General features: G+C 43.5%; 1 protein-coding gene across 2 annotated transcripts in view; it reads left to right on the top strand.

The window, feature by feature from the left end:
* Positions 1-24,821: 24,821 nt before the first annotated feature.
* Positions 24,822-25,863, top strand: part of CHRM2 (cholinergic receptor muscarinic 2) — a 137,415-nt gene continuing 136,373 nt past the window's right edge. For both annotated transcript variants that reach the window (XM_019489692.2, XM_019489689.2), the window contains exon 1: positions 24,822-25,490. The gene's annotated coding sequence lies outside the window, so the exon portion shown is untranslated. The remainder of the gene's footprint in view (positions 25,491-25,863) is intronic.

The raw sequence follows: 25,863 nt of genomic DNA, 5'->3' as shown, positions 1-25,863 counted from the left end.
ACAAGAACAATATTAGACACTTGAGATTTGTAGGTCATTTCCTTCCTCATTCCCAAGGGTTAGAGGTGCTTTACTATTGAAATTAAACCTAGTAACTTGGTTGGTATTATTATGATAATTAGTATTAATTATGTATAGTATTAATCTTAACTACAGACCATTTATTTTGAGAATAGGTAAGTCAAGACAGCAAAGACTGTTCCATGTCACAGCATATAAATAGATCTAGCTGAGAACATAACAATAGCTCTGCTGCTGCTATCTCAGAGCCAAGCTGATCCTAATGAAAACAGCAGGTGATTGTTTCTCACTGTCTTTCATGGTGTATAAGAGGGAACCATTGTAATGATACCATCTATTAAAGTGGATGTAACTCAGGGAGGTAAACAGTAATTATTCAACAGGAAGTACAGTCAGGATAGTTTGACTATATTCATAAATAGGCTTTCTCCATTGGGAATTGGAGAACAGTACTGCCTCTGTTCCCCAAAGACATGCATAGAAACATTTGTCTCAGGAAGACGCTTCACCGTTGAATGCAGTCATTGGTTTCAACTGTGATGTCATTCCCAGAATTATTAGTTTCTGTGAATGGTAAATCTGAGAATAGTGCTCAAGTGTAGCTCAGCAGTTACTGGGTGTTTTGTTTTTTAAATTACCTTACAGCTGAAACCAAGAGGATGCATTGGTTGCCTAGTGGAGATGGCTTTAATTAAAGGCTACACAAAACTGTATTGGACATGTTAGAAAAAAATTGAAGTGGTAAGTTAAGGCAGAAGGTTGCCTATTGAATGTGGACATTAGTGCAGGTATCATTATGTGCTCAGGTATCTTGAGAGGAAATGCAGTCTAATGGACTAGAATGAAGAGCTATAATTACTTACCTCTTCTTTGTCTGTTTCCCCATCTTTAAACTGGGAATTATAATACTAACATGCAGGTCTTTAACTCACAGGGGGTGTATCTACACATACAATTAATACAACAGAATATACTGTGCAGCAAATTTCTGTGCAGTAAACCACTCCCAGGCATGGTGTCTACACATGTGCTTAAGCTCAGTAATTTACTGTGCTGTCTGACAGCACCTGTTTCTGACAGGACTACCCAGCAGTGCAGCAATAGTCTGTTGTGCCCTAATGGCTATGTACATGTAGATGGTGACACTTTACTGTGCAGTAAATTAGTCTACTGCACAATAAAGTGCATGTGTGGATACACCCAGGGAGAATGAATTAGTTTTTGCACAGTTCTTTAAAGATTAAAAATGCTGTAATGATGGATACATGGATTTCAGGAGAAAAAAATGCACAGGTCTTCCTAAAGCCAGAGAAAAGAGCAGCCCTAGGCTCCAAGAATTGCATTAGTGAACTCCCTATGTTGATCTAATTAACCTGGGAAGCAGTCAAGGAGTAAGGTGAATGGTGCTGAGACAAAACACTAAGCACGAATACTTATAAAAGAAAAATTCCAAATGTATTCTTTGGGGCAAGAAGAGCAGATCTTGTATTGGGAGGGGGAAGGCATAATGAGTTTTCAGCTACAAACAAAAATAGATCAGACAGACAAGATCCCATATGTTCTTTGTTCAAAGCAGTAGAAGTGTGGGGTTCAGAATAGCAGTGTGTTTTATCAGTCTCTCTCTCTATTTCTGACCTTGAAATTGAAATAGCTCAATAGATGACAACTGTGGTTTGACCCCTCCACAAGTAAAGATGTAAATAGACTTGTAGTAAACACTTAGCTTAAGTTAATGAACTTTCAATTTCTTCTGGCTATAAATGCTAATAAAAGGAAACAATTCTTGATATTTTCTTTCTTGGAATGTAGTGACTGAATTATTGGAGCAATTAAATAAAGATAATGATTTTTCATTCTATAATAATGATTCCAAACAATCTATGCATTCATCAAGGCATCCATGCAACTCTGTAGTATTAGGCTAGTTTGGTAAGGAAAAATATTTATCTTCCACAAAGTCTTTGTGGTCCAATGGACTAGTAGTTAAGATGCCTGGGTTCTAGTGCTGGTTCTGCCATTTTGTTTACCTCAGTTTCTCAACCTGTAAAATTATGTGATATTTACATATTTAAAGTGTTTTGAGATCTATGACAGAAAAAGACCTGTCTTTTTTTTAATCTTCTCATATTCTTCCTCCTTATGCATACTTTTCATTCTCAGTCCTGCCTGATGAGACTGTTCCAATCCTTATAGAATATTTAAAGATTCAATGGGCCAGAGAGAAAGAAAGAAAGAGAACACAAGATTGGAAACCTGGGTTGTAGCCCCCGTTCCAAGGATTACTTCTTTCTCAAGGGAAATACTTAAACTCCTAACTCCAGATGAATGGTCAGGGCTGTGGGTCTCAGCAAGGGGGGAAGTATCTCCCCAGAATATCTCAGAACCTTGTGTTCAGTATTCACTAGTTCAGGCAGGCCCAGATCAGATAACTGGTTTTTATGGCTCAAATTCTTAGAGTCTGGATACATGCAAATTTGGAGCTGTATCAAGAGGGGAGCATTTCAAAAGGGCATCAGCTGGTACATTCCAACTCTTATGCATGGAGAGGCAGGAACAATACAAGCATGGCAAAACCATTTCAACTTCAACACTGCTTCATGCATTTAACCCCTCCATGCAGTGTATGGAGAGGCAACACGCCTAATTCAAGGCTGTGGATTTCATTAGGGGGTGAGGCATTAGGTATTACAGCACTGAGTCTAAGTCCCCTTTGTGGATCTAGTCTTAAATGTATTTACTTTGAAGTCCTAAAGAATAATTTAATATGATCAGTGTAAAATATTCAGAAGATTATTTCCATTCTTTCCTCCTCAGCAGGATCCTCCTCCTCCCTATAAAACAGATTATCTGGAAGCAAACAGATTTTGGCTTTGGACTGCTGATGTTTTTTCTTTAGGTACAGTTAAGATAACAGCTTGTATAATAACCTGGAATTGGTAATTGGGCCTCTTTTCTCAGGTGTATTACTTATTGATAGGGAGCTTGTCAGTTTCTTTTCAACTACTCTCACTCAATGCATATTAAAAGCTGGATGTCTGTCAGCAATGAAGGTTTGAAGAAAATATAAAGTTTGTGAATATGGTGAAGTTCAGGAATATCTTACTGAAGTGAAGGCTTGCATTAAAATGTACCTTGAGAAGAAGTATGGAAAATTTCCAATACGTAGCTTCTGATACTATAAAAATAAGAAAAAATACTTCACTCCTATTTCCAGTTACTGCTACAATACGGTTATATGGCTTGCAAAAGACTACCTACACAGGTGTGAAGTTTCACATAAATGAGTACCTGCATCCCTATTCACCAGAGCACTTCAACAAATGCTTAAAATTAAGGTAAGCTTGGCTGATTTGGTGACTTAAGTAGTGAAAGTGGAGAAAATAAAAAACAGCATCTTAAATGAAGGGTAAGTGTGGATGGATTCTGCTGTTGATACATAATCCTAATATGCATTAGCAACTTTTCTATATAAATAACTGCTGAACATACATTAAGCCTCATAATACACCCCTGAAGAGGTAACTTAGCAATAATTCTGCAGATAAGAATATCAGGACTGCTAAAGTTTTAGACTTCCATTCTCTAAAGTGCTCAGGTCTTTGTTTCCAGTAGGAGTTATTATGTGTAGATCCCCTTGATAACAACTAAATAATAAGTGCATAATGGGTATGAAAAGCAGCCCTTGAGTGCCTTAAACTGGGAACACATAAGCTTGTTCATCCAAAATTAGAAGACGGTTCTGAAAATTGGGCTTAAATGGCTCCCCTGAGTGACAGATCCAGGTCATGAACCCAGGAATCTTGACATATAGCCTTGTGCTAATATGAATTAATGTCCAGTTCAAGACAACATCCCTATTCCATAAGCATCTATTAATTTTAAGTATGTAAATGCATGATTGAAATTAAGCATTCGATCAGTTACTTTTGTGAATGGATGCCTTAACCACCAGAGTGAGCATTCAGGGAACATCAATGTATGACTTTTATAAATCCAATCAATTTACACAGCTCTTATGTCAGTCTTTAATGTAGAACAAAATAAAAATGTAAAAATATCCCCCGGGTGGTTCAGGAAGGGCAGGCCTTTTCCTTGGGTCAGTTGCTGTGTGCAAATTCTGAGTTAATGGTAGCTATAATATTTCAAAGGCAGTCATGCAAAATTAAATAGATACAATCAATTGGAATAATACACAGAGCTATGCAGTTCATGGGGCTAAATCAGGTGGCTCCCTGAAAAAGAAAATCAAGAACAGAATATTAGCAGGCTTCATAATTTATGAAGTTTGCACGACAAAGTGACTTTTTTCAAAGGGTTGAAAAGCAGAGACATCTGAATATTCCCAGTGCCTCACAATAAACAGAACTAAATTTATTTCAAAGTATGTTTGGCAGTAGTGCAGGAATTATTCTTTCATTTGTAATGAAAAAGGCATTTTATCATTACACAGCCTTCATGATATGATTGGACCATGTTCCATTTCATCATCACCTGTCTATAGTAAACATACAAGAATGAATTGTTCTTAGTCCAGAAAGTAAAGCTCTATCAAATGTATATGGCCAGGTGCAGAAGTTACACTTATTGCATGGTAAACACACAGAAAGCACTCCACAGCCATAACCAAACAGGCAGGGCACACAGAGCACTGTAAAAATGGCAGATTCCACTCTGGGATAACCCTGGATGGATATGGTATCCTATTTCAGCATCGTAGGTTAGAGTGCCGTAACAAACATCTCATAGTTTCATAGTTTCATAGATGTTAGGGTCGGAAGGGACCTCAATAGATCATCAAGTCCGACCCCCTGCATAAGCAGGAAAGAGTGCTGGGTCTAGATGACCCCAGCTAGATACTCGTCTAACGTCCTCTTGAAGACCCCCAGGGTAGGGGAGAGCACCACCTCCCTTGGGAGCCCGTTCCAGACCTTGGCCACTCGAACTGTGAAGAAGTTCTTCCTAATGTCCAATCTAAATCTGCTCTCTACTAGCTTGTGGCCATTGTTTCTTGTAACCCCCGGGGGAGCCTTGGTGAATAAATCCTCACCAATTCCCTTCTGTGCCCCCGTGATGAACTTAAAGGCAGCCACAAGGTCGCCTCTCAACCTTCTCTTGCGGAGGCTGAAAAGGTCCAGTTTCTCTAGTCTCTCCTCGTAGGGCTTGGTCTGCAGGCCCTTGACCATACGAGTTGCCCTTCTCTGTACCCTCTCCAGGTTATCCGCATCCCTCTTGAAGTGTGGTGCCCAGAATTGCACGCAGTACTCCAACTGCGGTCTGACCAACGCCCTATAGAGGGGAAGTATCACCTCCCTGGACCTCTTCGTCATGCATCTGCTGATGCACGATAAAGTGCCATTGGCTTTTCTGATGGCTTCGTCACACTGCCGGCTCATGTTCATCTTGGAGTCCACTAGGACTCCAAGATCCCTTTCCACCTCTGTGCCACCCAGCAGGTCATTCCCTAGGCTGTAGGTGTGCTGGACATTTTTCCTCCCTAGGTGCAGCACTTTGCATTTCTCCTTGTTGAACTGCATCCTGTTGTTTTCTGCCCACTTGTCCAACCTATCCAGGTCTGCCTGCAGCTGTTCCCTGCCCTCCGGCGTGTCCACTTCTCCCCATAGCTTTGTGTCGTCTGCAAACTTGGACAGAGTACATTTGACTCCCACGTCCAAGTCGCTGATGAAGACATTAAAGAGTATCGGTCCAAGGACCGAACCCTGCGGGACCCCACTGCCCACACCCTTCCAGGTCGAGACCGACCCATCTACCACGACTCTTTGGGTGTGACCCTCTAGCCAATTTGCCACCCACCGGACCGTGCAGTCATCCACATCACAGCCTCTTAGCTTGTTCACCAGTATGGGGTGGGATACCGTATCGAAGGCCTTTCTGAAGTCTAAGTATACGACATCCACCCCTCCTCCTGTGTCCAGGCATTTCGTAACCTGGTCATAGAAAGAGACTAGGTTGGTCAGGCACGATCTGCCCGCCACAAACCCATGCTGGTTTCCCCTCAGCATAATTTGCCCTGCCGGGCTCTCACAAATGTGAGCCTTGATAATTTTTTCAAAGACTTTACCAAGGATGGAGGTGAGACTGACCGGCCTATAATAGCCCGGGTCCTCCTTCCTCTCCTTTTTGAAAATGGGGACCACGTTAGCCCTTTTCCAGTCTTCTGGGATTTGGCCCGTGTGCCACGAGCGTTCGAATATTCCCGCCAGTGGCTCTGCAATGATGTTGGCCAGTGCCTTCAGCACCCTCGGATGGAGCCCATCCGGGCCTGCTGACTTAAAGGCATCCAGTTCTTCCAAGTGACTCTGCACCACCTCAGGATCTACGTATGGAAGTCTGGCGCCTTGCTGCTGCCTCTCTACAACCCCAGTGAGAGACTTGTCATGTCCCTCGCTTAGGAACACTGAGGCAAAGAACTCGTTGAGGAGTTCAGCCTTGTCCCCCCTGTCTGTCACCAATTGTTTCTGCCCATTTAGCAGCGGTCCTATTCCTCCCTGGGCCTTCCTTTTACTCCCAATATACCTAAAAAACAATTTCTTGTTGTCCTTTACTTGGGTTGCCATCCTCAGCTCCATGGTAGCCTTGGCCCGCCTAACTGCCTCCCTACAAGCACGAGCAGAGGAGGTATATTCATCTTTAGTGATCTCACCCTGTTTCCACTTTTTATGTGCTCCCCCTTTGGCCCTTAGGCTGCTCTGGATTTCTCTGGTCAGCCATGGAAGCCTCCTGGCCCCTTTCCCTCTTTTGCCTCGCTCGGGGATCGTCATGCTTTGTGCCCGAAGGGTCATTTCCTTTAGGCACAGCCACCCTTCTTGGGCTCCCATCCCATCAAAACTCCTACTCTGCAGTGCTTCCTTGACTAATCGCCTGAGTGCATTGAGATCAGCTTTCCTAAAGTCTAGCACTTTCACCCTACTAGTTACCGTACCCACTCGCCATCTTATGTTGAATTCTATTATTAGGTGATCACTGTCTCCCAAATGGCTACTGATCTGGAGGTCCCCTATCATGCCATCTCCCATTGCCAATACCAGATCCAGTATGGCATTCCCCCTAGTGGGACCATGCACCTCCTGTGTCAGGTGGAGGTCCTGTACACAGGTTAGAAACCTGCGTGAGCGATGGGACCTTGCTGTCTGCGTCTCCCAGCAGATGTCCGGGTAGTTTAGGTCCCCCATGACTACCGCCATGTACCGTCTGTACCACATCTGTTCCATTGCAACTCATGGTAGGTCACATTCCTCTGATATCCCATGGAGCATTCCAGTACCCCACTCACCCCCCACTCACAGGGCGGCAGTCTAACCTAAGCCAGAGCTCATCTCCTCTGCCCAAGTGCCAGGCTGGCCTTTGCCTAAGCTCTCAATGACCCAAGGTGGTGAAGCCCATGTTTCCAAACCCCACCCCCACCTTGTTCTTTCCGGCCAGCTATGAGCCACTGTCTGATATTATCACTCCATTTGTGGATTCATTCCATCTACCCCATCTGGGCATTTGTAAAGATTGCAACTTTGAATTAAGTGTTGTGCTGTTTGCTGGATATCACATTCATGCAGGGGGCTGTGAAGATGTTCATCTTGTACAATGTTGTTTTGAAGCGTCCATAATTCAGCCTGTTCATCTTGACCCATGCTTCCTTGTCAAGGTCATGCCCAAAGGGGAACTTGTTCAATGTTGGTATAAAATGCTGTAGGAATAGATTTCAGGCCAAATTAGTCTGAACAGCAATTTCATTTCCATTTACCCTACCCCTTCTCTAAATCTAGTGCAAGACACAAGGCCGCAGTACCTGGCCTGCCAGGCTTTCCACAGGCCCAGAAACCTGGCAGCAGGGGAGTGGTTAGGGTCTATTTTCTTATGTAAATTGGTCTAATGCCCTAGCGTGAAAGAATACATATGTGTGTAAGTTGTGCATTCTGTTGTGAGTCTCTGTTCACTGTTAAGTATGGTGTTGAGCTTTTTTGTGCAACAACTGCTAGACCATACAGGAGCATAGTAATCTGCTGGGACATATACAATTGCAAGTGCGGTAGTTCTGAGCACTTTAAAGTTAACACCCCATGTCGTGCTGGCTAAACATCTTAAGGTAGCTTCCCATGGAGAGATGTTACTGCTGGCCTTCTGATTGTGATGCTTATAGGTGAGGGAATGGTCTAATATGACTCCTTGGTAGCCTGAGGTATGCTCATAGGGAAGGATGTGGTTGCCTGCTCTGAATTTCAGGTGTTCTTGGCTTGATGATTGTCCACGTGGAAGACCGAACACACACACGCACACGCACACACACAGAGTTGGTGGGCACAGGTACACTGCGTAGGCATGTAGGGAACAGCCAGCTGATGGCTTATGGCCATGACAAGCCGCTGCTACATCAGGTCCAAGTGGGCAGCCGTGATGTCCTCACCAGCCAATCAGGGGTGGCTCAGCCATTTGGCTCTGCCTGGGACTCTTCAGCAGCCTGAGGAACCCACAAGGCATGCTGGGAAACATGAGAGCTCCCCCTACCTGCCATGCTCAGGCTGTGCAGACAGGCTTTGCTTGTTCTGCTTGCTCCTAACTTAACCTTGGATGCTTAGAGTAAAGTTCAAAAGTTAGAGGACTTCTGCCTTGGCCTCCTTGAATGCCTGTACTTAGCCTATGAGACTTGAAAGACTGAATTATCAGCAGCAGAAATTCTGACCAGATGAAAAGAGACACAAACCTGACCTAGCCATAGACTAAATTGGCAACTTACCATAAGTGTTATGGGCCATAGTCAAAGAAGTAGATTGCATCTATCATCATCTTTAATGCAGAAGGGAGACTACAAATCCCAATCCTCCATTTCTATGCAGGATTACACCATGCTCGGATTTCTAATCTGAACAGGTCACACAGCAACATTCAAGACAGAATGTGCTTGCAAGACATTTTGTGGAATGCAATGAGCCTCATGTGTCCTGTTGCCTGAACTCTGGCTACATCTGATTTATGCTTATTAATAATTAGCACTGTCATCATTGCAGAAATTTAAAATTTCAGTTGGGATCTTACTTTTTCCTCCTTATATTCTAAAAGGCATATTAGAAAGGCTGCTCCACTTGATGTAATACAATCTGGAGCTACTAAGCTATTGTCACATCAACTCAAGGGAATCTACCTCTTTCCTTGTAAAGTAATTCAGTTGATGTATTGCTGCAGGGAACTGTACAATTCAGGTAACTCTCGAAGGCAGCATATCTAAATAATGTCAGAGAGGCTGCGCATATCCTGTGCCTGAAAGGGCTACTTGCATCAGCAATCTCTTTTTTTTTTTAAACTATCATTACTTCATTTTTATTGTAACCCAATTACATAAAATAGTCATGGGGAAGCAAAGTTTGGTTTATTATAGTGATGTTACAGTTGTTGCAATAAAAGATCCCACCTGCACAAATCCTTGTCTCTTGCATATTTAGTGAACAAAATTTGGGCTTGCTACAGAAACAATGACTAGATTCTCAGTAATGATACTACATCAGAATATCTATCACATCTCTTTGGATTACTTTACAATATTTTTGTAATTATGATAATGAAGGCAGGCTTATGGACTTCTAAAAAGACATATAAGAGACTCTGCTATTTCCAAAATTGAAGAAAGGAAGGATTTGAGAATAAAGAAGTGGATGCTAGAAAATATGGCAGTAGTGGGTTTTTCCTTCCTCCCTCATTAAGGCTGTCAGTACAGTCCAGCTCTTAAGCCAGTCATGGTCTGCCTGACCCTAGATATCAGGCTAGCATGGTTTAGGCCAGTGCTTCCCAAACTTTCCTTAGCATGACTCCATTCATGACCCCATTTCCCACCTCACAGCCCTTTGCAGGGAGCCCCTCACTCCCCACCCACAGCTCCCTAACACTGCCAGTGCCCCTCACTCCCAACCCACAGCCCCTCACCCTCCTAGGTGCCCCAGGGGCAGGGCTCATAGCCCCATGCCACCCCCCAACCCCCAGCAGCATCTGAGCCCTGGCTGCTGCCCATGGCATGGGAAGCAGCAGCTGCTGCAGATGGAGCAGAGCATGGAGCCCAGCTCCCCCATCCCCTCCCCCACAGGTGGCTGGGCTGGGCCCCACCACCTGTGGGGAGGTGGGGAGAGTGGAGGATATGGCCTGCCCACTGCAGGCTTGGGGCTTCCCACCCTGCTGCCCTCCCCCCTGGGGCTTCCTGGCCCAGCCGGAGGAACCCGGTATGGGAGGGAGCACTGCACTGCCATGACTACCAAACTGAGGTGCACCCTGTCTGCCTGGCAGCAGCAGGGGCACAACTCCGTGCAACCACTGCTGCACCTCACCTTGGCAGCCAAGGTGGCATGGTGCTCCCACCCATGCCGGGTCCTGCTCACTTGGCCACAGCGGTGGCTCCTGCCCAGAACTGGTCCAGCCCAACTGCAGCCCCACTCCTCACTGTGGGCATAGAAATCTTGGGGGAGAACATGCCCCCTCTGCTGCTTCACCTTGCCCCCTGCTCCCCACCACTGCCACATCACCTCTGCTCTCCCACCCCCTCCCACCACATCACCTGTGGGACCCATCTTGCCCCTCCAACATGTCTCCTGTGCCCCCCAGATCCCTGTTTATCGTAACCGCATCTACTGATGTTGTGACCACATTTGGAGTTGTAACCCACAGTTTGAGAACTGCTGGTTAGGCAATCAGAAGGCAGGGTAGATATGTACCTTTATAGACTAACAAAATGATATATACAGAAAGAGCATGAGATTTCACTTCATCAAATGCTGTGAAAGGGCAGCATATAGATGAGCATAAAGTGAAGTGAGTGATCAGAATACAATAGGTAAGAAAGAAGGAGGGAGGGGAAGAAATGAAGGGGGGGGAGGTGTTGTGAAAGGCATACAAGCAAAGAACTCATTGGAAAAAAGGGGTCACAAAAGTTAATGGAGGTAATGAGATAAGACTCAATAGTCCCAGGGTTAAACAAGGTCAGTTTCCATAGTCAATGATAGCCACAATGATCTGGTTAGCATCATGACAGGGCACCTCTGAGACTCCACCGAAGTCACAAGGTACTCATTTGTAGTTGGGCTGACTAATGATAGCTTTTAGCACAAGTCCAGAGTGAGGTTTAATCTCACACTGTCTGACCTATAGATGGACACCTCCTCTACTCTACCATCACATCATTTTAAACAAAGTATCAAAAAGTGATTCTTTTAATTAATTATGACAACTGTCTGAACTTCTTTTAAAGAAAGCTAACAGAGAAATGACATAGAGATGCAGTAGAGAAAGAAAGCAAAAGTTGGTATTTAGTGCCCAGTCTTTGGTGGTAATGCTGTTTGAAAATGAAAGGGAGAAAGGATGGATGGCAGGGTAGAAGACTAAGGTGAGTCAGAACATATATTAGTTCTAAGTAGGAGGCAGTAGTAAGGCTGGGGAAAATCAAATGGGTTTAGAGAGACTCAGTGGCTCTGAAGAAAAGGAAGTGAGAACTGCAAGTTGATTCAGTCAATATAGAATCAAAATAAAAAGAGAGACCTGTTCCCATCAACATAACCCTCTCCCAAGATTACAAAGAGTTGGAGAAGGGGGAAGTAAAGATGGATATCCACTATTAAGTCATCCAATATTGTTATGAGTGTATTAGAACAAGGCAAATTAGACTGTAGACTGTTACTTCAGGCCAGCCATATTCTTGATAAGTAACATCTAATTTGTCACATAGTTCAAATGATTTCACTGGAACTGCTCACCAAGAGTGTGATCCAAAGTCCTTTGTGATCTAGGAAAGATTTCCTCTAGCTGCAATAGAGATGTAATCAGGTCCCAAGTAAGGTATTACTCAGCATGATAAGGGTGCCAGAATATGATCCTTAGTTTATGAGCATTTGGGGGACCGGGTCATTTTATATTTTTGTATAGCTCCAGATACAATGACAACCTGATCCAGAATGGTGTCTTTGTGCACTACCAGAAATCAATAATAATTGCATTACTGTTGTTCTAAATGAAAATCAGTGCTATTAAGCTTTCATTTGGCAAAGGATTTGTGCACATGGTTAAATCCCATTGACCCCCATTTAAATGCTTTACTGAATGTGGACTGATTTAAGTGTGTGCTACAAGTGAAGTATGCCCTTAAGTTCTTTGATAAATTAGGGTCTAAGAGTTGGATTTGGTAAGCTCTTACTGAGATGAGGACATTTTAAGAAAACTTGCAAACAAGAATATGTAACTGAATCATTACAAATCTGATTAATCCACTAAGGTCCTCATTGAATATGAAAACTTTAACTTCTACTTATGAACTGCCACAAAAGTCTAATCAAAAGTGTCCAAGACAAATGGTCCATAGGATAGCATGGTTAAGACACACCCATTTCTATATTCACTGGCACACAAGAGGATGATGTGATTAGCTTCACATATAACTCCACACCTCAAATGACTGGGGGTACCCATATACTTATGCCTTAACTGATATAATCTTTCACATGAGCCCAGTGCAGAACTTGAATCCATGCCATAGCAAGACTCCTTAAATACTGTGCTGCAATAACCCAATTACAACATGTAGAGTGATTTGACATTACCATCTTCATTGTTTTACTTGGACCTAGGAATGGATATTTGAAAGGATGAGAAAGATGGTCATGGGGAAATAGTTCTGGTAATGTCACCAAAATGTGGGAATTTAGAGAGACGGGTAGGGCAGGGTCTGGGTAGGGCTAGGTCTTGAAAAAGGGCAAGGTAGTGGGGTAGATAAGTTGTATGAGGTCCTTTAGATTTATTCTCTCCTTTTTAATGCCTTTTTGTTCTCCTTGAACTACACATATACAACTCTAAGCCTCCCTTCTCTTTGTAATGATTGTTTTCCTTAAATTAGCATGTACAGCAGATCCTAAAAAGAAGAAAGCTAACTTTAGTTTAGTATATTTCCACTGCAATAAAAAACTTGTAGGTGTCCTGCCAGTGCCAGCTACTGAAATCATCAGCTCCAAGTTAGGTCTCCAGTTCCTTCATACAGTGCTTGGGAATAGGTAGACTTCTAAATAAAGGATCCTTAGGAATAGCTTAGAGAGGCACCTATGGCAACAAGGAATGAACTGCAGAACGAAGGTGCAGAGTTTAGACACCTTATCTGGTGTGCCTGGTTGGAGATGGGCATTTCTGTCTGGCAAGCCTCTACTAGGATCCTCAACTGTTAACCTTCAAGATAGAGAATGAGAGACCCAAGAATAACTTTGTGTTTTTAGAGCACTTGACTGGGACACTGAAAACATGGGTTCAAATCACACTTCATCTGCTTGATTTTGAATTATCCTATGTGACTTCTTTCATGACTGGGCTATTCTGGAGTAGTTTCCCCTCTGTCTCTCCTGTCAAAGGTTTTTTGTACAAAGAATTAAACCTTAATTCAGCCAGACAGAAAGGTTGGTTCTACAACCCTGTGTCTATATCATCTGTGTAGGGGAGAAGTCTCTACAGACTGGAACATCTCTCACTGAAAAGGTGGAGTGAAATCCACTCCCAAAAAACACAATTGCTTAATGTGTAGGTCACACATGCACACAGACACTTACACACATTTGTATATTCCCAGCTTCCTTTTGTTTAAGGCAGGGCCCTGCTGATTCTGGCCCTGTATCTTTGAGAAACTTGACTTAGAGACTCTGGAGCTTTAGCATGAAAGAACTCCTTGAGGCTTTTCAATTACAGGGTGTCATCAGTACTAGGTGGATTTGCACATGTCAACTAGCATATACTTGGGCATTAAAAAAACTGAGGTGCCTATTGGGTAAGGAACAGCTAAGCAGTGATTCTGAGGATGTCATTGGCAAACAAGTGTACTCACATGCCTAAAAAGTCAGAAGGCAATCTATGTACTTTTGGAGAAGAGAACCCACCCAGCTTCATGTCTAATGGTAATGGCAGCCATATTTCTCTGGCACGCTGATGCCAAATTATAAAATATTTTCTAGTACAAGAAAATTATATTCCCAAATTTATAAACCTCTTCAAATCCATCTACATCTTCTAGTGTGAGTAGACTCTGTTCCTTTGAAGTCACTAAGCAGCTGAGGGCCTTGTAACTTTTATGACCCATTGGATTCTGACTGCATCTTTCTCTTTATGCTGATAATTAAAATAAAGAAAAAATATGCTTTGATTTACACATGCCCCATCTGTGTCCAGTCACATAGACATGTATCCTTTTAAATATACCAAGCCAGGTTTTTTATTGACTGAAACTTCATTACAAGAAAGTTCCATTGACACCTTTGCAGTAAGTGAAGTAATTAGCAACTTTCGAGCCTGAACAGCAGAGCGGTATTGATATTACTGAATCTCAGGTTACTGTGTTCTGCAGGGTGGGTGATAATATTGCCAACACATTGTAAAGGGCATTGGAAAATCTCTCTGATTTTTAGCTGCCAGTTCTTTAGATTAGGAAATATATTTAAATTAGAGAGACAGTCCTCTCTAGCAAGTTAAAGAGAATAATCTTCAAAGGACAGAAGCATTAAAAATACCTGAGGTGACAGGAAAAAAAACCATCATTGTATCTGATGTGTAATATTTGATTGTCTTGCTCTCTTCAGGCAAAATGAATATATATATAGGCCAGAGAGCGGTAGGCAGAAATCTTTTTATATCCATTAGGCAAAAGGATAACTATTTTTTTTTCTTGAAGATAACAATGAATATATTTTGAGCTCCAAATGGTTATGGGCCAAGAACCAGCCTCTGGAATAACTGCTCATTCAAAACCTTCATTTGATCAGGAGCTGTGATCTGAGTTACCCCCAGGCATTTCAGAATATATATTTCAGAATCACTAGTAAAGAGTTTAATGACAAAAAGGTTAATTTGATTAGCAGACCAACTTAAAATTTACATTGTATGGCAGTGCTTAGCACTGATCTGTGTGCTTATATCTCAGCATTTCATAGAAAGACAGGCTTTAGAAATATGGGGCCAGGTCCTACCCTCCTCTTAAGTATCTAAAGCTATTGTTATATGTTACCCATCTCAGATGTTAAATGTGCTTAAGACAGAAACATCTGCAAAATTAAGGCAGGAGAAGATGAGCCATGTGAACTTTGAGCATCTCCAAGTTATACATCTTCAGGTGAGAAGTATCCCCAGCTGGTCTTTGGCACCTCATGTTGCGGTAACATCAGTCAGCTCCATAGAGCCAATATGAGTAGTTTACCCCCCATTGGGCATGTCTACATGTGAATTTATGCCAGCTTAAATTTACTGCACAGTAAGTTAAGTGCAGTAAACAGGAATAGGCCGGCATCTACATATACAGGCATTAAAGCACATTAACATTGCATGTGGACTGACTTGGGACTAAAGTTAGTCCCAGGTCAGTCCACACACACAGTATTACTGTGCAGTAAGGTGTCTACATGAGTGTTACTGAACAATAATTAATTGGGTGTAAATTTGATACCTGAATGATACACGTATCAAATTTACACTCAAGTCAGCATAAGTCACCATATTTATTGTGCAGGATGAGCATGCAGATGTAGACACATGTCCATACTGTGCAGTAATTTTGATTACTGCTCAGTAAATATGCACATGTAGATATGCCCACTGTGCATGATCTACCCTTCTGAACTCTACTGTCCCCAACTGATGAACTGACAGAATGCTGTGGAGCCAGTGGCAGCAGAGAAGCCACAGAGGAGACAGGCAGGCACAGGAAAGCAGCCATGGGGGAGCCATGGACAAGCCATGGGAGAGTGGGAAGCCATAGGAGAGCCACAGAGGAGCTTCAGAAGAGGGGGCAGCCACCAGAGAGATGGGCACCCATGGGGCAGACTTGGCAGCTCTTACCCATGCCCCTGCTCACTTGACTGCTCACAGCATGTGAGCAGTCTTTAATACCATACAACATTCTGTAGTTAGCACATGCAAATTTAACAGGTAACATCACCCTAAGAAATACTTAGGCATCTAAATGTGAACCTATTCTACCCTGTCTTAAACCATGACCAACATTTTAACATAATTAGGAAGGCCCTCCTCCTCGATATCATTTTTGTAATATAATCTTAAAACTAAAATGACTGTGTGCTACAAAAGTCTATAAACTGTTTTTTTCAAGGACTCAGGCAAGGTGGATTAAGAGTTCACGCTCAAGGCCAGACCTTTCTCCAATTATTACAGGGTTGTTGTGTGTAGCCATGCTGGTCATAGGCAGGCAAGGTCCTTTGGGTAGATGTGATATCTTATGTGTTCTCCAGTGTATCTTGCAGAGCTTCCTTATGACTGATGAAGGGTCTTTGTGCTCAAAAGCTTGCAGAGAACTTTTCCCCAACTATTTAGTTAGTCTAATAAAAGCTAGTGAACTTACTCAGATTTTACATCAAAATCTACATAGCTCAACTAATCTCAGTCAACTATGCATACTTGGAAACTACCCAGTATAGCTAGGTAGTCATCTTACTCTCATTCACCCTGGGAAGGTACATCAATTCCATACAAGTCCTAAAATCTTACTAAGAGAAAAATCACATCTAGTGAATGTTTGACAAAGGAGAGGGGAATCTGTCTTATCTTTTATCCCAATACCATTGTGGTTGTGTTACTTAGACATTTTTGGGATGTAATAGAGTTTGGATGGCCTTATTTATCTAAGCACAACTTAGATGCATAATAGGTAAAATAGAATCTAGTCCTAAATGTTATCCTATTCTACCCTGCTGCCATCCATAAACAGACATTGATAGAAAAAAAAAGTAGGTCTTCTTCCTAGTTGCTGATTTTTGTGACTTAGTCTAAAGGGTAAGATAAAAACATTACACAAGTAATGAGTTTTCCTAGGCTCCAGCATGTCCTTTTACTGGAGCAGGATGGAAAATGTTCTGGCCTCTGGCGCTTAAACATTTCCAAAGGCTCACATTCAGGAAGGCTGATATGTACAAGTTTCCCTGAAAGAAATAAAAATTAAGGTAACTAAAAGTGAATCAATCAAAGTGGCAGATTTAGGCTGGCCTCCTATTCTGCCCATTGCTAAGAGCTTGAGTCAGATCCTCTCCAAGGTCCTGAAGGCCCAGTTGCCCTGGACTGTCCGGAGTGCTGAAATCCTTCAATAAAAGGTTGCAGTCATCTCTTAGGCTTTCACCGAAATGCTGAAGTTCTTGTATCTGGCTATTGCACTCATTTTATTGTTTCTGATTTGAAGCCTTGCTTGACACAGGCACAAGAGTCTAAAAAGCACTCATTCAGTTGAGATTTGAGGTCAAGACAGTTTTGTGCTTCTCTGTGCAGTAACTAAGAAACTTGATGTAGCAGGTAATATTCCCTCCCCTGGCCTCTCTTCAGAGAGAATATTATGAAACCGGTGGCCTTTCCAAAGGTCTTATTGTGTTGTAGTCTCAAGAACTTAATCATTATTACCACAGCTGGCTGCCATTTTAAATTGTGCATAGTACAAGTGAAGCCTGCACACTTTCATTTAAAGGTGTGATAGGGTTCTCAGTCCAAATAATCACAGTTCCTGACATGCCACACATGCATGGCAGGAGGCACAATTTTGGGATCAAGGCTGAGATCCCAATAGCACCATTGCTGCTTGCCAGTGAAGAGGAAGCCTAGACTCTCCATGCACTAACAGGTTGAAAGTGGGGTACCCACATATAGTGCCAACAATCAGCAAATATGGGCTCTGCTAGAGAGTTCCAGGTCCTGCTTGAGACTCATGGCTGTCTGGGGACTCAGGCCAACTATCAGCTGATTGTCAGTCCCAGAACCTGGACAGTCCCAGCTCTGGTTCCCAATGGCTGTCAGGGCAGACAATAGACTAATTTCCAAAACCCTCACTGGTCAGTTATGCCCAAGATGCCCAGCATAGCATTTAAAGTCCCTGAGGAGGAAGCCAAAGGCTCCTTCTGCCCTCCTGCCAGGAGTCTTTTCTCCCTGAGCTGAGCAACATAGGCAGTGCTGCCTGACACTGGGTTTAATGTCCTGGACACTGGCACCCTTCCCCTCCCTTCTCCTTCCCCCACCACCTCTGATAGATGTAACAATCAACTCTTTGTTGGTTCTGGGTCTGTTCCAAACCCCAGTGTGGTCTGGGCCCCAGGACTGACAATCACCTGATTCTCACCCCCTGCCACACATGACATTGAAGGTGCCATATAACAGAGTCATACAAAGCTTCTACACTTTATGGGGACCATTTTTAAGGCTCACTGATGCCTTGAACTGAGCGCGCATGTAGCACCCTTCCTATATATTCCGTGATCAACACAATCGCAGCATAAATGTGACAGATGGAGGGGGCCTTCAGTGTGCTGACTTCTGATTTGCTGTGCACTGAAAGTGCATTTAGAAGGATGTATATCGTGAGCATATGTTGCACTGTGACCAGCAGTTTTCAGTAGTCATCATCATTGCACTATTTGGATAAAGATCGTGGAAAGGTGCGTTCAGCCTCTGAGATTACACAAGTGGCTCAGTAAATATATTTAGGGCTTGATCTGAAACACTTCCGAGCAGCCCACTTCTGGACTGAATGCCTCGCCCAGGAACCCAGAGCGTTTGCAAACATCACAAAATTCCAGAGTTTCCTAGACGCCAAAAAAGACGTCTGCAATTTGCAGGGCTTAATGATACACAAACCCTTTTGCATGTTCCTATAAAAATGCTTCCCCCGCGGCCATGCGCCTGGCGGGGTGTTCTTTCAGACCCTGTTTGTATCCTTAATAAAGCATTAGATTTAATTTTCCATTTCACCAGGTCGGAACGAGCATGGGATCAATTTGGCTTTGAAAATTAGACTCTCACCTCCTCCCAGCCTACATCACATTTCTTTTCCATCAGGATAGCCTGTCTTGAATCATTCAGGCTGTAACATTTAAAGGGCTCGGAAACAACCAGCCATCACGCAGGGAAAGAAGACAAACAGTAAATTAGCGAGTTCCTAATACTGATTTAGTGTTTCATGCCTTTAGCTTGGGGGAAAGCAAGGCAAGTCCTGGCTCGCTGCGCTGGAGAGCTGAGAGCTGTCCCTGGGAAGAAGGCGCTCGGATGCTGTGAGTTCCCCAGCGCTAGCTAGCTCCCGAGCTGCGATATTGCAATGGTTCAGTGCCTTCCCATGGCAGATCTCATTTTACTTTTTAATACTCATACGGACACACTGATACGGACACGGCCAACTGCCTGCATGCCCTTATCTGTTAAAGGTACGAACACCCATCCAGTTAAATCAATTCAGTTCAGTTTGGTAAGTGCCTTTTAGCGGTTTGTGTGCATGGAGACTGGCTCTCTGTTTTGCTTTCTTCTGTGTCTTTCTTACTCCCTGTTCTTCCCATCTTTAATTATTGTTTGCTGTTAACAGTCTCCAGTATAACGGATGTTTTACTATATACTCTATTGCATGCCCCTTTACCCCCTCCCAAAAAAAATCATTCAAATCAGCTGTCCGAAGGCTTCAATGCTGTGATGGACTTTAATGCACATGGAAGACTAAATATGTAGAATAATATAAGAGCCCCAAAGTACTCTGCTCCAGGAACAACTCCATGTGTATCTCTAGTGCTCAAAGCTGGGAAGGTCAGAGGCTGCAATAGTTTGCAGAAATACCATGAATACAGTGCTACAGGTACTACACTGGGACCCCCTTTGGACTTCTCTAGCAAAGGATATGGTGCTTTGGCTCAGGCTCGTTGAAGGGTCTGTCTCTCCGATGTGGGGTACCTAGAGGAACAATCAGACAATAAACAGGAAGCATTTAGATCAAGTGTGCATTTTCAGGTTGTTATTTCTTCACCCATCCCCAGAGTCTCTGGCCTAAAACCCCGTTCTGTATCATCAAGAGAGATACTTACACTACACCTGCTGTGTTTGGGGATAAATCAGCCATCGCCTGATTTTTAAAGGAAAAGAAAACAATCAGGAAATATCCCCGAGTCGTTGTTCTAATCTAAACTGTAAGGGATGGTTCCTGCCAGTTCTGCCTCTTTTCCCTAAAGAAAAGCTATCTAAGTCCAACAGGCACAAGGAAAAGGCATCTGAGGGAAGGGGGAATCGAGTGCTTTCATCAAGAGTGTGTTCCTTCTTCCTCTCTGCCTGTTTAGTCTCCTCCCTTGGCCCGTGAAATGTTCAGTTACAGCACTGGCAAAATCCAACCAGGAGATGCTGGGACAATGTGCTGCGCCTTGAAATTATGCTTGCTAGAGAGGCACCGGTATTTTCTGGAGGAATTCTTCTCGACCAAATAAACCCAGTGAATGGGTGCATGGTTGAATGCTTCCATGTGCCAGGTATCCAGGTTGTAGCCGTTTATGGTCTAGAGGAAAAAGCAATCAGGACTCGTGATAGAGGTGATTTTTTTTTTCAAAAAATCTATTTGGTCTAATAAAAGATCATCTCTACCACGAGTCCTGGTTGAATGCTGGTATTCACAAGGGCGTCCCATTTAAAACACTCGCTCCTGGCACTGGTGATGTTAAGGTGAGCAGCTTGCAATTCAGGAATTGGATTGCCCACAGCTCCTGCATACCTGGTCGATGTAAGTTTGCCAACCTCATGAGTGTAGTCTGCTCTACAGAGAACACAATACCTCTAGGTTTAAAGAAAAGAAAGAGAATGAGAAACAAGATCAACACTCTGGGTTGGATTGAACTTGAAGGCACTTGCTTCTTATCGTTAAGTGTGATAAAGGGCAAATAGTGGCCGACTAAGTGGAGTGAAGCCAATAGACCTGCAGCATGGAGTCTGCAAGCCCTCTCCCTCTGCTCCAGTCGAAAATTGGTGCGCTGCGTGAAGCAACTGCGAGTGGGACTCGTTGCGATCCTCTGGTTTTTGAAAGCTCAGATGCCACCAGTAGCTCTTTGCTAAAGGGAAAAGCAAGCTGAGAAATGTGAGGGCTTCAGTCACCTTCCCCTCTACTCAATTCCTTTCCCAGAACACGAGCACGTTTGTCCTTGAAGTGACATTAAGTGACACTTTCAAGCCAGGGCGTGTTTGTTGCATGTGTATTCATGGTAAGAGCCCAGCACTTCACTCTGCAAAGCTGAGGACAAAGTTATTTCCCTTTCAGCCTCTAAAGGTTTTAAAGCCGTCTTTGTCTCCAGCATAAAGGCGCTGAAGCAAGGAACTACTGCAATGCACTCTACAGCAGAGAGATCCACCAAAAAGGCTTCCTCCTGGTCTCCAAACAGCGGCCACCTCACAGAGGGCTGAGCAGGACACCTCTCCTGCCCCCAGCATTCAAAATCAAGACGGATGTCTATTCAAATAGCTTCATGTGAATGTCAGCTCCACCACCTCGTGGCCCTTACCCATATTATCATGGTGATAGGGAGCTTGTCTTCTGCTCTCACCATAACTAAGACCCCTCTCTCCCTTACATGCAAGCACACACACACACACACTAACGATCAGCCATCGACTGACTTTCTAAAGGAAAAGAAAACAATCGGTAAGTATCCCTGAGTCGCTGTTCTAAACTAAATGGCAGATCTCATCTTACTTAATAGATATAGATATATAGATATAGATGTATATCTATATATTTATCTATATCTACATGTATATAGATATATAGATATCTATATAGATCTATATAGATGTACACATGTATGCATGTGTATATATATACATACACACATATATACTATGTATCATATATATACAGACACACACACATATATATACTACAGAGCCTATATAGACATTTATCATATAGGATATATATCATATGTTATACATATATCACATATATACCATCTATATATATATGAACATGTTAGGAGCAATGCCACCAGTTACATTTCACCAACTTTATTTCGTCCTCCAGAAGCTGTTGGAGGGGTGAGGGCGAGGAGACCCTCCTCCATAAACACATGCTTTATAGCCAACATTTCAGGGAGGGGGTTGAGGTGGGAATAAGAGCTGCGTGTGCTCTGGGAGTGGAAAGGAGGAGACGTGCTCTGTTGTCTTAAGAAGGATTTATCTCTGGTATGTTCCCCCCCTCCCCCCTTCCTTTTTAGAGTAAGGTTTTTGCATTTTAAATATTTAAAGCTCCGGAGCAGCAAATGTGTTTCCTTGATTTGTACAACACATTTGCTGCTCTAAAGAGAGGAGTTTTGAAATAGCAGATGCTCTGTCAAACTTAAAAGGCATTGTTTACCAAAGAGTCACTGGATGTCATCAAGATGTATCTGCTCAAATTGCTTATGAATACAGCCGAGAGTGAGAAGGAGGAAACCCTCTAAATTCCTTAGGAAAGCAACATTGTGTACTATACATTTCAGAGACAAGAAGTCTTAATACTCCCTCGGCACGCCTGCAGACAAGAACTTGGATTTTTATAGACTAGGATTTGCAGCAGGCATTGCTTTTCTTTTCTTTTCTTTTTCTTTTCTCTGGGTTTCTATTTGGTTTGTTTGGGGGAGGGTGGAGTTGGACTGATGTGAAACAAGCAGTTCTTGAGCTGTCTGTTCAGGAATCAATGTCCTAGTTTAGTTTGATCCTGTTGGGTGTCTGTACCTTAGCCTCATGCCGGAGCTGTGAAACTATATAGGATTTCTATTAAATCAGCATGGCACTGGGGAGCCCCCTGCAGCTGGTTACAGCCACTCTGTGGAGAAAGCTGTAGTCTGAAGATTACCCACTGTGTTCAACCTCCCTATACTTGAATGCATGTCTGAGGGGATAATGATGGGACTGTCCTTTTGGTCCTGCCCCAAAGTCCCTTCCCCCCTGTCAGAAAATCAAGGAATGAACATTTGCAAATGATCGCAGAAAGGAAGAACCGTTCACATTGGGTCAATGTTGTCACACCTCTAAATCTATCTCTCTATAGGAAGGTCTCATTTGTGCATATGATTACTGAGCTCTAATTAATTCTGCAGGAATCAATGCGCAGAAAATCTCCGTGCTTCTGGGGGGTAGGAAAAAAGAGGAGTGTATTCTCCCTTCTTGTCCTAATGACGCTCTTGATTAATGTTTAAAAAAATGTTAAACGCCAAAGTCTTAGTCATCTAGCCTGACTTGGAGCTTTGGGTGTATGGATTTCTGTAGCTCTTTGATGCAAACAAGACTGTTGCAAATGTTGGCCCGCGGCTGCTTTAGGAACCTGGATTTCTTCCCACTGATCCAGGAGTAACTCCATGGAGTCATAATATTGAATGGCCAATACGAGGACTTGATTCAAAACCCACTGGAACCAAAAGGGTGACAAAAGCTATTGACTTAAGCTTGGGATCAGGTCCTGAGTAAGAAGGGAAACAAACTGCCCTTCTAAATTGTCCTATATCCCCGTTGAAGGCCAGGAGCAACCCACCCAGTAATGAGGTGTGAATGTACCCACCTTGCCCATAGTGCACGTTACACTAACAGCTAAACCCAGGGCAGTGTGTCCAGGTGATTGTACCTACAACCAAATGAGTGGAAAGTTCAAACACTTCCCGCGGAACGTGGCCCAAAATATGCATCATCTTGGCAACAACCTGCAGCCCTTTCTTTACCAAGTAGTGGGGGATGAAATTGGATAAACATTAAGGACTTCAAATGTCTTCACTGGTCCTCACTCCCCTCGGATATTTTAGACTCTTACTACAGATGTATTTGGTATCTTTCCAGGAACAAAGGCAGCAGCTGAAATCAGTTGTGTGGTGTTTAATGAAACAGATGGGTTAGCAGAATGGGCAAGCACAAGCTGAGAAACATACCCATTAAAGTGCATGGCTTCTCCGGGAATGAGGCAATGGGGACCCGGGCCACCAACTGCAGTCTACTTTAAATGATTTAGCTGGAGGCCCAGGTAGTGTGACTAATTGTAGCCAGTTCACGTTATGCTGCATCACCCTGCCACTGCCTGACATTGTGCTCTAAGAGCACTGGGTCCTTCTAACTCCGGGATAGCTATTTGTAATAAAATATTGGGATGACTGGTGAGATGCTCAGGATGCAGGGCACATAACACCAAGCCATAAACTGATGTCACCTTCATAAACACATACTCTGTATCTCTCCAGCTCTGTCCTGTTAGGCATGTTGCTTTGGCTCGGAGATCAGATTAGCTTCCTTCTCCTACCTCCAGTATTTCATCCTCCCCAGAAGGGAGAAGCCATCACCCCATAACACAAATCCATACAAAATCAACTGCAAGCAAATATAAAGGAAGGTGTTCATACCGAGATTATTTGCACCGAGCTGACAAGTTCCCTAAAGCAAAATAAACACTTCTCAGCCTAATGACTATTAATTAAAAGGGAATAGTTTACACCCAGGGAGAATTAACTGTTGTTCGAAAAATGTATCTCTTTCCCCTAATGCGTTTGTCATTTTGCCAAGGAAGCAACATCCCATGAATATTTCAGCACAATAATCTGTTTAAAAACTAAACTGGATTTAGCGTAATAACATTTTTCCCTCATTGCACAGAGACTCAGATGATTGCAATAATCTAAAAGCAAGATCTCCTTTCCCCATGCATAGCTAGAGACTTCCAGCTATCGCGGAATGGCAACCAAAAATAAAAAAAGTAACCAGAAAGAAAGAGAAGAAGGTTGTAGGGGGAAAAGGGGGAAAAAAAGGTAATTGAAAAAAAAATCGGTTCTGATGTGCAAATGGTAGATAAAGACTTCTGATGAGAGGGAGAAAGAGAGAGGGAGAGGGAGATAACAAGAAGCAGTAATTTCTATTCAGCGGAGCCACCAAATCAGAAAGCAGTGCGGATCTTATTGGAGGAGAGCCTTCAACAGCAACTAATCCTGTCATATTGAAAGAAAATTGTAAATGTGCTCTGCAGAAATTGCCTGCCCGTTGCAGCTCATCGAAGGCACTCACACACACACACACACACGCACCGAGCCAGGAGCCCAACTCCCTGCCTAACAAGGACATCTACCAGGGCAGTTCACCTAGGCTCCCCCGGCCCCAGCCGCCACCACCCTCGGCCCCAGGAAGGTGGCAGCTTGTCTTCATTTCTTGCGGTGGGCAGAAGAATGAGTTGTTTCCAGCCCACGTAGGAGCCCTAGCCTCTGCTATTTTTAAGTCCTCCAGGCTTGTCTAAACTGTGAAGCCAGGTTTGATAGCACTGTTGCTCTACATTTTTTTTTCTGAAAGCAGTTCAACTTGCCTGAGCTGAAGCAGAGACTCCCAAGTGCCAGAAGCCAGTGTGCAGTGTGTGCGTGTGTGTGTGACAAACTCGATCAGCCCGAACAAGACCACCTCTTGCTTAAAGCTTTCAAACTGTTATTCTTCCCGCCCCCCGTCACCCCCCAGTATCAGAGCACTAAGTAATCTGTCTCCCTCCCACCCCTTCCCCCTCCACCCCTCCTGTTGGAAGATATGGAAGAGAAAGATAAAGGGGCTGCATCTGGGCTCTGACTGTTCAGCCTGCATGCCTCTCTGCTTCCAGTCCTGGGTGGACTTCATCATCGCCTTCCCCCGAAAAAATCACCGTCAGCGGGATGAGATGCAACTTCTTGCAACTGGATTTACAGGTAGGATGCCTTGCTTCTGTCATTTTTTTTTTCCTTCCTTTTTCCTTTCTGTTTTTCTTCCCCCACCCCCCCTTCTCCTTTGGGTTTTGTTTCTCTGATGGGGCCGACTTGGAAATTCAGCTGCTGCTGTTACAAGACAGCTCCTGGCAAGAGGCAAACCCCCCCCCCCAAACTTTGAGTCTGGAGTCGTATCCTTCCCCTAGGGGATCCGAGAAATCCGCTGTAGCAAAAGGAAACTTTTTTTGCTAAAAGGGGCGAGCTCTTAAAGGGGGGTGATAGCCAGAGTGTCTGAGCAGCAGCTGCCCCCAAAAGATCTGCCTGCCTGGGCTGCATGATGATGAGAGTAATAATCAGCGAATCTAGGCTAAAATGT

The sequence above is a fragment of the Alligator mississippiensis genome, chromosome 4, assembly GCF_030867095.1.
Source record: "Alligator mississippiensis isolate rAllMis1 chromosome 4, rAllMis1, whole genome shotgun sequence".
NCBI lineage: Eukaryota > Metazoa > Chordata > Crocodylia > Alligatoridae > Alligator > Alligator mississippiensis.
This window is presented reverse-complemented; position numbering and strand designations above follow the sequence as displayed.